This window comes from Apodemus sylvaticus, chromosome 19 (assembly GCF_947179515.1).
Source record: "Apodemus sylvaticus chromosome 19, mApoSyl1.1, whole genome shotgun sequence".
NCBI lineage: Eukaryota > Metazoa > Chordata > Mammalia > Rodentia > Muridae > Apodemus > Apodemus sylvaticus.
The window spans coordinates 68,798,000-68,814,060 of NC_067490.1; positions in this window are offsets into that span (position 1 = coordinate 68,798,000).

The following is a 16,061-nucleotide window of genomic DNA, read 5'->3' on the forward strand; positions in this document are numbered from 1 at the left end:
ATACAATTTTGCAGAGTAAAGACAAATACATATGTATTGGAAACACTTTACAAGAAGAAATAACGCATCGTAAAAATTAGCTTGTATCTCCAAAACTACACGTTGTAACTCGAAAAGAATTGTTGTGGCGTGTACGTCTTAACATGTAGCATCAAAAGAGACCCAAAGGAGAATTTTCTTTCGTCAAAATTTTTCAGAAAATCACGTTTTAAGGAAATCCCGCATCGTGCGAAATTATCTTGTTTTTCCTAAACAACACGTTGTAACTCCAAAAGCTTTCGTGTTGCGTGTATGTCTAAGTGTGTACCTTCAAAACAGAAGGCACAAGAGAGTTTTCTATCGAAAGAATATTGTAGAATACCACGTTATAAGGATATACAATTTTGCAGAGTAAAGACAAATACATACGAATTGGAAACACTTTACGAGAAGAAATAATGCATCGTACAAAATTAGCTTGTATCTCCAAAACTACACGTTGTAACTCGAAAAGAATTGTTGTGGCGTGTACGTCTTACAATGTAGCATTAAAAGAGAACCCAAAGGAGAATTTTCTTTCGTCAAAAATTTTCAGAAAATCACGTTTTAAGAAATCCCGCATCATGCGAAATTATCTTGTTTTTCCTAAACAACACGTTGTAACTCGAAAAGCTTTCGTGTTGCGTGTATGTCTAAGTGCGTAGCCTCAAAAGAGAAGGCACAGGAGAGTTTTCTCTCAAAAGAATATGTAAGAATACCACTTCATAAGGAAATACAGTTTTTCAGAGTAAAGACATATACGTACATATTGGAAACTCTTTAGGAGAAGAAATAACGCATAGTACAAAATTAGCTTGTATCTCCAAAACTACACGTTGTAACTCGAAAAGAATTGTTGTGGCGTGTACGTCTTAACGTTTAGTCTCAAAAGAGTGCCCAAAGGAGAATTTTCTTTCGTCAAAATTTTTCAGAAAATCACGTTTTAAGGAAATCCCGCATCATGCGAAATTATCTTGTTTTCCCTAAACAACACGTTGTAACATGAAAAGCTTTCGTGTTGCTTGTATGTCTAAGTGTGTAGCCTCAAAACAGAAGGCACATGAGAGGTTTCTGTCGAAAGAATATTGTAGAATACCACGTTATAAGGAAATACAATTTCGCAGAGTAAACACATATACGTATGTATTGGAAACACTTTACGAGAAGAAATAACGCATCTTACAAAATTAGCTTGTATCTCCAAAACTACACGTTGTAACTCGAAAAGAATTGGTGTGGCGTGTACGTCTTAACGTGTAGCCTCAAAAGAGAGCCCAAAGGAGAATTTTCTTTCGTAAACATTTTTCAGAATATCACATTTTAAGGAAATCCCGCATCGTGCGAAATTATCTTGTTTTTCCTAAACAACACGTTGTAAATTGAAAAGCTTTCGTGTTGTGTGTATGTCTAAGTGTGTAGCCTCAAAAGAGAATGCACAGGAGAGTTTTCTCTCGAAAGAATATGTAAGAGTACCACTTCATAAGGAAATACAGTTTTGCAGTGTAATGACATATATGTACGTATTGGAAACTCTTTACGAGAAGAAATAACACATAGTACAAAATTAGCTTGTATCTCCAAAACTACACGTTGTAACTCGAAAAGAATTGGTGTGGCGTGTACGTGTTAACGTGTAGTCTCAAAAAAGAGCCCAAAGGAGAATTTTCTTTCGTCAAAATTTTTCAGAAAATCACATTTTAAGGAAATCCCGCATCACGCGAAATTATCTTGCTTTTCCTAAACAACACGTTGTAACTCTAAAAGCTTTCGTGTTGTGTGTATGTCTAAGTGTGTAGCCTCAAAACAGAAGGCACAGGAGAGTTTTCTTTCGAAAGAATATTGGAGAATACCACGTTATAAGGAAATACAATTTTGCAGAGTAAAGACAAATACGTATGTATTGGAAACACTTTACGAGAAGAAATAACGCATCGTACAAAATTAGCTTGTATCTCCAAAACTACACGTTGTAACTCGAAAAGAATTGTTGTGGCGTGTACGTCTTAACATGTAGCATCAAAAGAGAACACAAAGGAGAATTTTCTTTCGTCAAAATTTTTCAGAAGATCACGTTTTAAGGAAATCCCGCATCTTGCGAAATTATCTTCTTTTTCCTAAACAACACGTTGTAACTCGAAAAGCTTTCGTGTTGCGTGTATGTGTAAGTGTGTAGCCTCAAAACAGAAGGCACAGGAGAGTTTTCTGTCGAAAGAATATTGTATAATACCACGTTATAAGGAAATTCAATTTTGCAGAGTAAAGACAAATACATACGTATTGGAAACACTTTACGAGAAGAAATAATGTATCTTACAAAATTAGCTTGTATCTCCAAAACTACACGGTGTAACTCGAAAAGAATTGGTGTGGCGGGTACGTCTTAACGTGTAGCCTCAAAAGAGAGCCCAAAGGAGAATTTTCTTTCGTCAAAATTTTTCAGAAAATCACGTTTTAAGGAAATCCTGCATCGTGCGAAATTATCTTGTTTTTCCTAAACAACACGTTGTAACTCGAAAAGCTTTCGTGTTGCGTGTATGTCTAAGTATGTAGCCTCAAAAGAGAAGGCACAGGAGAGTTTTCTCTCGAAAGAATATGTAAGAATACCACGTTATAACGAAATACAGTTTTGCAGAGTAAAGACAAATACGTACGTATTGGAAACACTTTATGAGAAGAAATAACGCTTCGTACAAAATTAGCTTGTATCTCCAAAACTACACGTTGTAACTCGAAAAGAATTGGTGTGGCGTGTACGTCTTAACATGTAGCATCTAAAGAGAACCAACAGGAGAACTTTCTTCCGTCAAAATATTTCAGAAAATCACGTTTTAAGGAAATCCCACAACGTGCGAAATTATCTTGTTTTTCCTAAACAACACGTTGTAACTCGAAAAGATTTTGTGTTGCGCGTATGTCTGAGAGTGTAGCCTCAAAAGAGAAGGCACAGGAGAGTTTTCTCTCGAAAGAATATGTAAGAATACCACTTCATAAGGAAATACAGTTTTGCAGAGTAAAGACATATACGTACTTATTGGAAACTCTACGAGAAGAAATAACGCATAGTACAAAATTAGCTTGTATCTCCAAAACTACACGTTGTAACTCGAAAAGAATTGGTGTGGCGTATACGTCTTAACGTGTAGTCTCAAAAGAGTGCCCAAAGGAGAATTTTCTTTCGTCAAAAATTTTCAGAAAATCACGTTTTAAGGAAATCCCGCATCCTGCGAAATTATCTTATTTTTCCTAAACAACACGTTGTAACTCGAAAAGCTTTCGTGTTGCGTGTATGTCTAAGTGTGTAGCCTCAAAACAGAAGGCACAGGAGAGTTTTCTGTGGAAAGAATATTATAGAATACCACGTTAAAAGGAAATACAATTTTGCAGAGTAAAGACAAATACATTTGTATTGGAAACACTTTACAAGAAGAAATAACGCATCATAAAAATTAGCTTGTATCTCCAAAACTACACGTTGTAACTCGAAAAGAATTGTTGTGGCGTGTACGTCTTAACATGTAGCATCAAAAGAGACCCAAAGGAGAATTTTCTTTCGTCAAAATTTTTCAGAAAATCACGTTTTAAGGAAATCCCGCATCGTGCGAAATTATCTTGTTTTTCCTAAACAACACGTTGTAACTCCAAAAGCTTTCGTGTTGCGTGTATGTCTAAGTGTGTACCTTCAAAACAGAAGGCACAAGAGAGTTTTCTATCGAAAGAATATTGTAGAATACCACGTTATAAGGAAATACAATTTTGCAGAGTAAAGACAAATACATACGAATTGGAAACACTTTACTAGAAGAAATAATGCATCGTACAAAATTAGCTTGTATCTCCAAAACTACACGTTGTAACTCGAAAAGAATTGTTGTGGCATGTACGTCTTAACATGTAGCATTAAAAGAGAACCCAAAGGAGAATTTTCTTTCGTCAAAATTTTTCAGAAAATCACGTTTTAAGGAAATCCCGCATCATGCGAAATTATCTTGTTTTTCCTAAACAACACGTTGTAACTCGAAAAGCTTTCGTGTTGCGTGTATGTCTAAGTGCGTAGCCTCAAAAGAGAAGGCACAGGAGAGTTTTCTCTCAAAAGAATATGTAAGAATACCACTTCATAAGGAAATACAGTTTTTCAGAGTAAAGACATATACGTACATATTGGAAACTCTTTAGGAGAAGAAATAACGCATAGTACAAAATTAGCTTGTATCTCCAAAACTACACGTTGTAACTCGAAAAGAATTGTTGTGGCGTGTACGTCTTAACGTTTAGTCTCAAAAGACTGCCCAAAGGAGAATTTTCTTTCGTCAAAATTTTTCAGAAAATCACGTTTTAAGGAAATCCCGCATCATGCGAAATTATCTTGTTTTCCCTAAACAACACGTTGTAACATGAAAAGCTTTCGTGTTGCTTGTATGTCTAAGTGTGTAGCCTCAAAACAGAAGGCACATGAGAGGTTTCTGTCGAAAGAATATTGTAGAATACCACGTTATAAGGAAATACAATTTCGCAGAGTAAACACATATACGTATGTATTGGAAACACTTTACGAGAAGAAATAACGCATCGTACAAAATTAGCTTGTATCTCCAAAACTACACGTTGTAACTCGAAAAGAATTGGTGTGGCGTGTACGTCTTAACGTGTAGCCTCAAAAGAGAGCCCAAAGGAGAATTTTCTTTCGTAAACATTTTTCAGAAAATCACATTTTAAGGAAATCCTGCATCGTGCGAAATTATCTTGTTTTTCCTAAACAACACGTTGTAAATTGAAAAGCTTTCATGTTGCGTGTATGTCTAAGTGTGTAGCCTCAAAAGAGAATGCACAGGAGAGTTTTTCCCTCGAAAGAATATGTAAGAGTACCACTTCATAAGGAAATACAGTTTTGCAGTGTAATGACATATATTTATGTATTGGAAACTCTTTACGAGAAGAAATAACACATAGTACAAAATTAGCTTGTATCTCCAAAACTACACGTTGTAACTCGAAAAGAATTGGTGTGGCGTGTACGTGTTAACGTGTAGTCTCAAAAAAGAGCCCAAAGGAGAATTTTCTTTCGTCAAAATTTTTCAGAAAATCACATTTTAAGGAAATCCCGCATCACGCGAAATTATCTTGCTTTTCCTAAACAACACGTTGTAACTCTAAAAGCTTTCGTGTTGTGTGTATGTCTAAGTGTGTAGCCTCAAAACAGAAGGCACAGGAGAGTTTTCTTTCGAAAGAATATTGGAGAATACCACGTTATAAGGAAATACAATTTTGCAGAGTAAAGACAAATACGTATGTATTGGAAACACTTTACGAGAAGAAATAACGCATCGTACAAAATTAGCTTGTATCTCCAAAACTACACGTTGTAACTCGAAAAGAATTGTTGTGGCGTGTACGTCTTAACATGTAGCATCAAAAGAGAACACAAAGGAGAATTTTCTTTCGTCAAAATTTTTCAGAAGATCACGTTTTAAGGAAATCCCGCATCTTGCGAAATTATCTTCTTTTTCCTAAACAACACGTTGTAACTCGAAAAGCTTTCGTGTTGCGTGTATGTGTAAGTGTGTAGCCTCAAAACAGAAGGCACAGGAGAGTTTTCTGTCGAAAGAATATTGTATAATACCACGTTATAAGGAAATTCAATTTTGCAGAGTAAAGACAAATACATACGTATTGGAAACACTTTACGAGAAGAAATAATGTATCTTAAAAAATTAGCTTGTATCTCCAAAACTACACGGTGTAACTCGAAAAGAATTGGTGTGGCGGGGTACGTCTTAACGTGTAGCCTCAAAAGAGAGCCCAAAGGAGAATTTTCTTTCGTCAAAATTTTTCAGAAAATCACGTTTTAAGGAAATCCTGCATCGTGCGAAATTATCTTGTTTTTCCTAAACAACACGTTGTAACTCGAAAAGCTTTCGTGTTGCGTGTATGTCTAAGTGTGTAGCCTCAAAAGAGAAGGCACAGGAGAGTTTTCTCTCGAAAGAATATGTAAGAATACCACGTTATAACGAAATACAGTTTTGCAGAGTAAAGACAAATACGTACGTATTGGAAACACTTTATGAGAAGAAATAACGCTTCGTACAAAATTAGCTTGTATCTCCAAAACTACACGTTGTAACTCGAAAAGAATTGGTGTGGCGTGTACGTCTTAACATGTAGCATCAAAAGAGAACCCAAAGGAGAATTTTCTTCCGTCAAAATATTTCAGAAAATCACGTTTTAAGGAAATCCCACAACGTGCGAAATTATCTTGTTTTTCCTAAACAACACGTTGTAACTCGAAAAGATTTTGTGTTGCGCGTATGTCTAAGAGTGTAGCCTCAAAAGAGAAGGCACAGGAGAGTTTTCTCTCGAAAGAATATGTAAGAATACCACTTCATAAGGAAATACAGTTTTGCAGAGTAAAGACATATACGTACTTATTGGAAACTCTACGAGAAGAAATAACGCATAGTACAAAATTAGCTTGTATCTCCAAAACTACACGTTGTAACTCGAAAAGAATTGGTGTGGCGTATACGTCTTAACGTGTAGTCTCAAAAGAGTGCCCAAAGGAGAATTTTCTTTCGTCAAGAATTTTCAGAAAATCACGTTTTAAGGAAATCCCGCATCCTGCGAAATTATCTTGTTTTTCCTAAACAACACGTTGTAACTCGAAAAGCTTTCGTGTTGCGTGTATGTCTAAGTGTGTAGCCTCAAAACAGAAAGCACAGGAGAGTTTTCTGTGGAAAGAATATTATAGAATACCACGTTAAAAGGAAATACAATTTTGCAGAGTAAAGACAAATACATATGTATTGGAAACACTTTACAAGAAGAAATAACGCATCGTAAAAATTAGCTTGTATCTCCAAAACTACACGTTGTAACTCGAAAAGAATTGGTGTGGCGTGTACGTCTTAACATGTAGCATCAAAAGAGACCCAAAGGAGAATTTTCTTTCGTCAAAATTTTTCAGAAAATCACATTTTAAGGAAATCCCGCATCGTGCGAAATTATCTTGTTTTTCCTAAACAACACGTTGTAACTCCAAAAGCTTTCGTGTTGCGTGTATGTCTAAGTGTGTACCTTCAAAACAGAAGGCACAAGAGAGTTTTCTATCGAAAGAATATTGTAGAATACCACGTTATAAGGAAATACAATTTTGCAGAGTAAAGACAAATACATACGAATTGGAAACACTTTACGAGAAGAAATAATGCATCGTACAAAATTAGCTTGTATCTCCAAAACTACACGTTGTAACTCGAAAAGAATTGTTGTGGCATGTATGTCTTAACATGTAGCATTAAAAGAGAACCCAAAGGAGAATTTTCTTTCGTCAAAATTTTTCAGAAAATCCGTTTTAAGGAAATCCCGCATCTTGCGAAATTATCTTGTTTTTCCTAAACAACACGTTGTAACTCGAAAAGCTTTCGTGTTGCGTGTATGTCTAAGTGCGTAGCTTCAAAAGAGAAGGCACAGGAGAGTTTTCTCTCGAAAGAATATGTAAGAATACCACTTCCTAAGGAAATACACTTTTTCAGAGTAAAGACATATACGTACATATTGGAAACTCTTTAGGAGAAGAAATAACGCATCGTACAAAATTAGCTTGTATCTCCAAAACTACACGTTGTAACTCGAAAAGAATTGTTGTGGCGTGTACGTCTTAACGTTTAGTCTCAAAAGAGTGCCCAAAGGAGAATTTTCTTTCGTCAAAATTTTTCAGAAAATCACGTTTTAAGGAAATCCCGCATCATGCGAAATTATCTTGTTTTCCCTAAACAACACGTTGTAACTTGAAAAGCTTTCGTGTTGCTTGTATGTCTAAGTGTGTAGCCTCAAAACAGAAGGCACAGGAGAGGTTTCTGTCGAAAGAATATTGTAGAATACCACGTTATAAGGAAATACAATTTTGCAGAGTAAAGACAAATACGTATGTATTGGAAACACTTTATGAGAAGAAATAACGCATCGTACAAAATTAGCTTGTATCTCCAAAACTACACGTTGTAACTCGAAAAGAATTGTTGTGGCGTGTACGTCTTAACATGTAGCATCAAAAGAGAACACAAAGGAGAATTTTCTTTCGTCAATATTTTTCAGAAAATCACGTTTTAAGGAAATCCCGCATCGTGCGAAATTATCTTTTTTTTCCTAAACAACACGTTGTAACTCGAAAAGCTTTCGTGTTGCGTGTATGTCTAAGTGTGTAGCCTCAAAAGAGAATGCACAGGAGAGTTTTCTCTCGAAAGAATATGTAAGAATACCACTTCATAAGGAAATACAGTTTTGCAGATTAAATACATCTACATACGTATTGGTAACTCTAGGAGAAGAAATAACGCATAGTACAAAATTAGCTTGTATCTCCAAAACTACACGTTGTAACTCGAAAAGAATTGGTGTGACGTGTACTTCTTAACGTGTAGTCTCAAAAGAGTGCCCAAAGGAGAAATTCCTTTCGTCAAAATTTTTCAGAAGATCACGTTTTAAGGAAATCCCTCACCGTGCGAAATTATCTTGTTTTTCCTAAACAACACGTTGTAACTCGAAAAGCTTTCCTGTTGCGTGTATGTCTAAGTGCGTAGCCTCAAAATAGAAGGCAAAGGAGAGTTTTCTCTCGAAAGAATATGTAAGAATACCACTTCATAAGGAAATACAGTTTTGCAGATTAAATACATATACATACGTATTGGTAACTCTAGGAGAAGAAATAACGCATAGTACAAAATTAGCTTGTATCTCCAAAACTACACGTTGTAACTCGAAAAGAATTGGTGTGACGTGTACTTCTTAACGTGTAGTCTCAAAAGAGTGCCCAAAGGAGAATTTTCTTTTGTCAAAATTTTTCAGAAAATCACATTTTAAGGAAATCCCGCATCATGCGAAATTATCTTGCTTTTCCTAAACAACACGTTGTAACTCGAAAAGCTTTCGTGTTGCGTGTATGTCTAAGTGTGTAGCCTCAAAACAGAAGGCACAGGAGAGTTTTCTCTCGAAAGAATATTGTAGAATACCACGTTATAAGGAAATACAATTTTGCAGAGTAAAGACAAATACATATGTATTGGAAACACTTTATGAGAAGAAATAACGCATCGTACAAAATTAGCTTGTATCTCCAAAACTACACGTTGTAACTCGAAAAGAATTGTTGTGGCGTGTACATCTTAACATGTAGCATCAAAAGAGAACACAAAGGAGAATTTTCTTTCGTCAATATTTTTCAGAAAATCACGTTTTAAGGAAATCCCGCATCGTGCGAAATTATCTTGTTTTTCCTAAACAACATGTTGTAACTCGAAAAGCTTTCATGTTGCGTGTATGTCTAAGTGTGTAGCCTCAAAACAGATTGCACAAGAGAGTTTTCTATCGAAAGAATATTGTAGAATACCACGTTATAAGGAAATACAATTTTGCAGAGTAAAGACAAATACGTACATACTGGAAACACTTTATGAGAAGAAATAATGCATCGTACAAAATTAGCTTGTATCTCCAAAACTACACGTTGTAACTCGAAAAGAATTGTTGTGGCGTGTACGTCTTAACATGTAGCATCAAAAGAGAACACAAAGGAGAATTTTCTTTCGTCAAAAATTTTCAGAAAATCACGTTTTTAGGAAATCCCGCATCGTGCGAAATTATCTTGTTTTTCCTAAACAACACGTTGTAACTCGATAAGCTTTCGTGTTGCATGTATGTCTAAGTGCGTAGCCTCAAAAGTGAAGGCACAGGAGAGTTTTCTCTCGAAGGAATATGTAAGAATACCACTTCATAAGGAAATACAGTTTTGCAGATTAAAGACATATACATACGTATTGGAAACTCTACTAGAAGAAATAACGCATAGTACAAAATTAGCTTGTATCTCCAAAACTACACGTTGTAACTCGAAAAGAATTGGTGTGACGTGTACGTCTTAAGGTGTAGTCTCAAAAGAGTTCCCAAAGGAGAATTTTATTTCGTCAAAATTTTTCAGAAAATCACATTTTAAGGAAATCACGCATCATGCGAAATTATCTTGCTTTTCCTAAACGACACGTTGTAACTCGAAATGCTTTCGTGTTGCGTGTATGTCTAAGTGTGTAGCCTCAAAACAGAAGGCACAGGAGAGTTTTCTGTCGAAAGAATATTGTAGAATACCACGTTATAAGGAAATACAATTTTGCAGAGTTAAGACAAATACGTATGTATTGGAAACACTTTAAGAGAAGAAATAACGCATCGTACAAAATTAGCTTGTATCTCCAAAACTACACGTTGTAACTCGAAAAGAATTGTTGTGGCGTGTACGTCTTAACATGTAGCATCAAAAGAGAACCCAAAGGAGAATTTTCTTTCGTCAACATTTTTCAGAAAATCACATTTTAAGGAAATCCCGCATCGTGCGAAATTATCTTGTTTTTCCTAAACAACAAGTTGTAACACGAAAAGCTTTCGTGTTGCGTGTATGTCTAAGTGCGTAGCCTCAAAAAAGAAGGCACAGGAGAGTTTTCTCTCGAAAGAATATGTAAGATTACCACTTCATAAGGAAATACAGTTTTTCAGAGTAAAGACATATTCGTACATATTGGAAACTCTTTAGGAGAAGAAATAACGCATAGTACAAAATTAGCTTGTATCTCCAAAACTACACGTTGTAACTCGAAAAGAATTGTTGTGGCGTGTACGTCTTAACGTGTAGTCTCAAAAGAGTGCCCAAAGGAGAATTTTCTTTCGTCAAAATTTTTCAGAAAATCACGTTTTAAGGAAATCCCGCATCGTGCGAAATTATCTTGTTTTTCCTAAACAACAGGTTGTAACTCGAAAAGCTTTCGTGTTGCGTGTATGTCTAAGTGTGTAGCCTCAAAACAGAAGACACAGGAGAGTTTTCTGTCGAAAGAATATTGTAGAATACCACGTTATTAGGAAATACAATTTTGCAGAGTAAACACATATACGTACGTATTGGAAACACTTTACAAGAGGAAATAACGCATCGTACAAAATTAGCTTGTATCTCCAAAACTACACGTTGTAACTCGAAAAGAATTGGTGTGGCCTGTAAGTCTTAACGTGTAGCCTCAACAGAGAGCCCAAAGGAGAAATTTCTTTCGTCCAAATTTTTCAGCAAATCACATTTTAAGGAAATCCCGCATCATGCGAAATTATCTTGCTTTTCCTAAACAACACGTTGTAACTCGAAAAGCTTTCGTGTTGCGTGTATGTCTAAGTGTGTAGCCTCAAAACAGAAGTCACAGGAGAGTTTTCTGTCGAAAGAATAATGTAGAATACCACGTTATAAGGAAGTACAATTTTTCAGAGTAAAGACAAATACGTATGTATTGGAAACACTTTACGAGAAGAAATAACGCATCGTACAAAATTAGCTTGTATCTCCAAAACTACACGTTGTAACTCGAAAAGAATTGTTGTGGCGTGTATGTCTTAACATGTAGCATCAAAAGAGAACCCAAAGGAGAATTTTCTTTCGTCAAAATTTTTCAGAAAATCACGTTTTAAGGAAATCCCGCATCGTGCAAAATTATCTTTTTTTTCCTAAACAACACGTTGTAACTCGAAAAGCTTTCGTGTTGCGTGTATGTCAAAGTGTGTAGCCTCAAAACAGAAGGCACAAGAGAGTTTTCTATCGAAAGAATATTTTAAAATACCACATTATAAGGAAATACAATTTTGTAGAGTAAAGACAAATACGTACATATTGGAAACTCTTTACGAGAAGAAATAACGCATAGTACAAAATTAGCTTGTATCTCCAAAACTACACGTTGTAACTCGAAAAGAATTGTTGTGGCGTGTACGTCTTAACGTGTAGTCTCAAAAGAGTGCCCAAAGGAGAATTTTCTTTCGTCAAAATTTTTCAGAAAATCACGTTTTAAGGAAATCCCGCATCGTGCTAAATTATCTTGTTTTTCCTAAACAACACGTTGTAACTCGAAAAGCTTTCATGTTGCTTGTATGTCTAAGTGTGTAGCCTCAAAACAGAAGGCACAGGAGAGGTTTCTGTCGAAAGAATATTGTAAAATACCACGTTATAAGGAAATACAATTTTGCAGAGTAAACACATATACGTATGTATTGGAAACACTTTACGAGAAGAAATAACGCATCCTACAAAATTAGCTTGTATCTCCAAAACTACACGTTGTAACTCGAAAAGAATTGTTGTGGCGTGTACGTCTTAACATGTAGCATCAAAAGAGAACCCAAAGGAGAATTTTCTTTCGTCAACATTTTTCAGAAAATCACATTTTAAGGAAATCCCGCATCGTGCGAAATTATCTTGTTTTTCCTAAACAACAAGTTGTAACTCGAAAAGCTTTCGTGTTGCGTGTATGTCTAAGTGCATAGCCTCAAAAGAGAAGGCACAGGAGAGTTTTCTCTCGAAAGAATATGTAAGAATACCACTTCATAAGGAAATACAGTTTTGCAGAGTAAAGACATATACGTACATATTGGAAACTCTTTACGAGAAGAAATAACGCATAGTACAAAATTAGCTTGTATCTCCAAAACTACACGTTGTAACTCGAGAAGAATTGGTGTGGCGTGTACGTCTTAACGTGTAGTCTCAAAAGAGTGCCCAAAGGAGAATTTTCTTTCGTCAAAATTTTTCAGAAAATCACATTTTAAGGAAATCCCGCATCATGCGAAATTATCTTGCTTTTCCTAAACAACACGTTGTACCTCGAAAAGCTTTCGTGTTGCGTGTATGTCTAAGTGTGTAGCCTCAAAACAGAAGGCACAGGAGAGTTTTCTGTCGAAGGAATATTGTAGAATACCACGTTATAAGGAAATACAATTTTGCAGAGTAAAGACAAATACGTATGTATTGGAAACACTTTACGAGAAGAAATAACGCATCATACAAAATTAGCTTGTATCTCCAAAACTACACGTTGTAACTCGAAAAGAATTGGTGTGGCATGTACGTCTGAACATGTAGTCTCAAAAGAGAGCCCAAAGGAGAATTTTCTTTCGTCAAAATTTTTCAGAAAATCACGTTTTAAGGAAATCCTGCATCGTGTGAAATTATCTTGTTTTTCCTAAACAACACGTTGTAAGTCGAAAAGCTTTCGTGTTGCGTGTATGTCTAAGTGTGTAGCCTCCAAACAGATGGCACAAGCGAGTTTTCTATCGAAAGAATATTGTAGAATACCACGTTATAAGGAAATATAATTTTGCAGAGTAAAGACAAATACGTACGTACTGGAAACACTTTACGAGAAGAAATAACGCATCGTACAAAATTAGCTTGTATCTCCAAAACTACACGTTGTAACTCGAAAAGAATTGTTGTGGCGTGTACGTCTTAACATGTAGCATCAAAAGAGAACCCAAAGGAGAATTTTCTTTCGTCAAAATTTTTCAGAAAATCACGTTTTAAGGAAATCCCTCACCGTGCGAAATTATCTTGTTTTTCCTAAACAACACGTTGTAACTCGAAAAGCTTTCCTGTTGCGTGTATGTCTAAGTGCGTAGCCTCAAAATAGAAGGCAAAGGAGAGTTTTCTCTCGAAAGAATATGTAAGAATACCACTTCATAAGGAAATACAGTTTTGCAGATTAAATACATATACATACGTATTGGTAACTCTAGGAGAAGAAATAACTTATAGTACAAAATTAGCTTGTATCTCCAAAACTACATGTTGTAACTCGAAAAGAATTGGTGTGACGTGTACTTCTTAACGTGTAGTCTCAAAAGAGTGCCCAAAGGAGAATTTTCTTTTGTCAAAATTTTTCAGAAAATCACATTTTAAGGAAATCCCGCATCATGCGAAATTATCTTGCTTTTCCTAAACAACACGTTGTAACTCGAAAAGCTTTCGTGTTGCGTGTATGTCTAAGTGTGTAGCCTCAAAACAGAAGGCACAGGAGAGTTTTCTGTCGAAAGAATATTGTAGAATACCACGTTATAAGGAAATACAATTTTGCAGAGTAAAGACAAATATGTATGTATTGGAAACACTTTATGAGAAGAAATAACGCATCGTACAAAATTAGCTTGTATCTCCAAAACTACACGTTGTAACTCGAAAAAAATTGTTGTGGCGTGTACGTCTTAACATGTAGCATCAAAAGAGAACACAAAGGAGAATTTTCTTTCGTCAATATTTTTCAGAAAATCACGTTTTAAGGAAATCCCGCATCGTGCGAAATTATCTTGTTTTTCCTAAACAACACGTTGTAACTCGAAAAGCTTTCGTGTTGCGTGTATGTCTAAGTGTGTAGCCTCAAAACAGATTGCACAAGAGAGTTTTCTATCGAAAGAATATTGTAGAATACCACGTTATAAGGAAATACAATTTTGCAGAGTAAAGACAAATACGTACATACTGGAAACACTTTACGAGAAGAAATAATGCATCGTACAAAATTAGCTTGTATCTCCAAAACTACACGTTGTAACTCGAAAAGAATTGTTGTGGCGTGTACGTCTTAACATGTAGCATCAAAAGAGAACACAAAGGAGAATTTTCTTTTGTCAAAATTTTTCAGAAAATCACGTTTTTAGGAAATCCCGCATCGTGCGAAATTATCTTGTTTTTCCTAAACAACACGTTGTAACTCGAAAAGCTTTCGTGTTGCGTGTATGTCTAAGTGCGTAGCCTCAAAAGTGAAGGCACAGGAGAGTTTTCTCTCGAAAGAATATGTAAGAATACCACTTCATAAGGAAATACAGTTTTGCAGATTAAAGACATATACATACGTATTGGAAACTCTACTAGAAGAAATAACGCATAGTACAAAATTAGCTTGTATCTCCAAAACTACACGTTGTAACTCGAAAAGAATTGGTGTGACGTGTACGTCTTAAGGTGTAGTCTCAAAAGAGTGCCCAAAGGAGAATTTTATTTCGTCAAAATTTTTCAGAAAATCACATTTTAAGGAAATCCCGCATCATGCGAAATTATCTTGCTTTTCCTAAACAACACGTTGTAACTCGAAATGCTTTCGTGTTGCGTGTATGTCTAAGTGTGTAGCCTCAAAACAGAAGGCACAGGAGAGTTTTCTGTCGAAAGAATATTGTAGAATACCACGTTATAAGGAAATACAATTTTGCAGAGTAAAGACAAATACGTATGTATTGGAAACACTTTAAGAGAAGAAATAACGCATCGTACAAAATTAGCTTGTATCTCCAAAACTACACGTTGTAACTCGAAAAGAATTGTTGTGGCGTGTACGTCTTAACATGTAGCATCAAAAGAGAACCCAAAGGAGAATTTTCTTTCGTCAACATTTTTCAGAAAATCACATTTTCAGGAAATCCCGCATCATGCGAAATTATCTTGTTTTTCCTAAACAACAAGTTGTAACTCGAAAAGCTTTCGTGTTGCGTGTATGTCTAAGTGCATAGCCTCAAAAGAGAAGGCACAGGAGAGTTTTCTCTCGAAAGAATATGTAAGAATACCACTTCATAAGGAAATACAGTTTTGCAGAGTAAAGACATATACGTACATATTGGAAACTCTTTACGAGAAGAAATAACGCATAGTACAAAATTAGCTTGTATCTCCAAAACTACACGTTGTATCTCGAGAAGAATTGGTGTGGCGTGTACGTCTTAACGTGTAGTCTCAAAAGAGTGCCCAAAGGAGAATTTTCTTTCGTCAAAATTTTTCAGAAAATCACATTTTAAGGAAATCCCGCATCATGCGAAATTATCTTGCTTTTCCTAAACAACACGTTGTACCTCGAAAAGCTTTCGTGTTGCGTGTATGTCTAAGTGTGTAGCCTCAAAACAGAAGGCACAGGAGAGTTTTCTGTCGAAGGAATATTGTAGAATACCACGTTATAAGGAAATACAATTTTGCAGAGTAAAGACAAATATGTATGTATTGGAAACACTTTACGAGAAGAAATAACGCATCATACAAAATTAGCTTGTATCTCCAAAACTACACGTTGTAACTCGAAAAGAATTGGTGTGGCATGTACGTCTGAACATGTAGTCTCAAAAGAGAGCCCAAAGGAGAATTTTCTTTCGTCAAAATTTTTCAGAAAATCACGTTTTAAGGAAATCCTGCATCGTGTGAAATTATCTTGTTT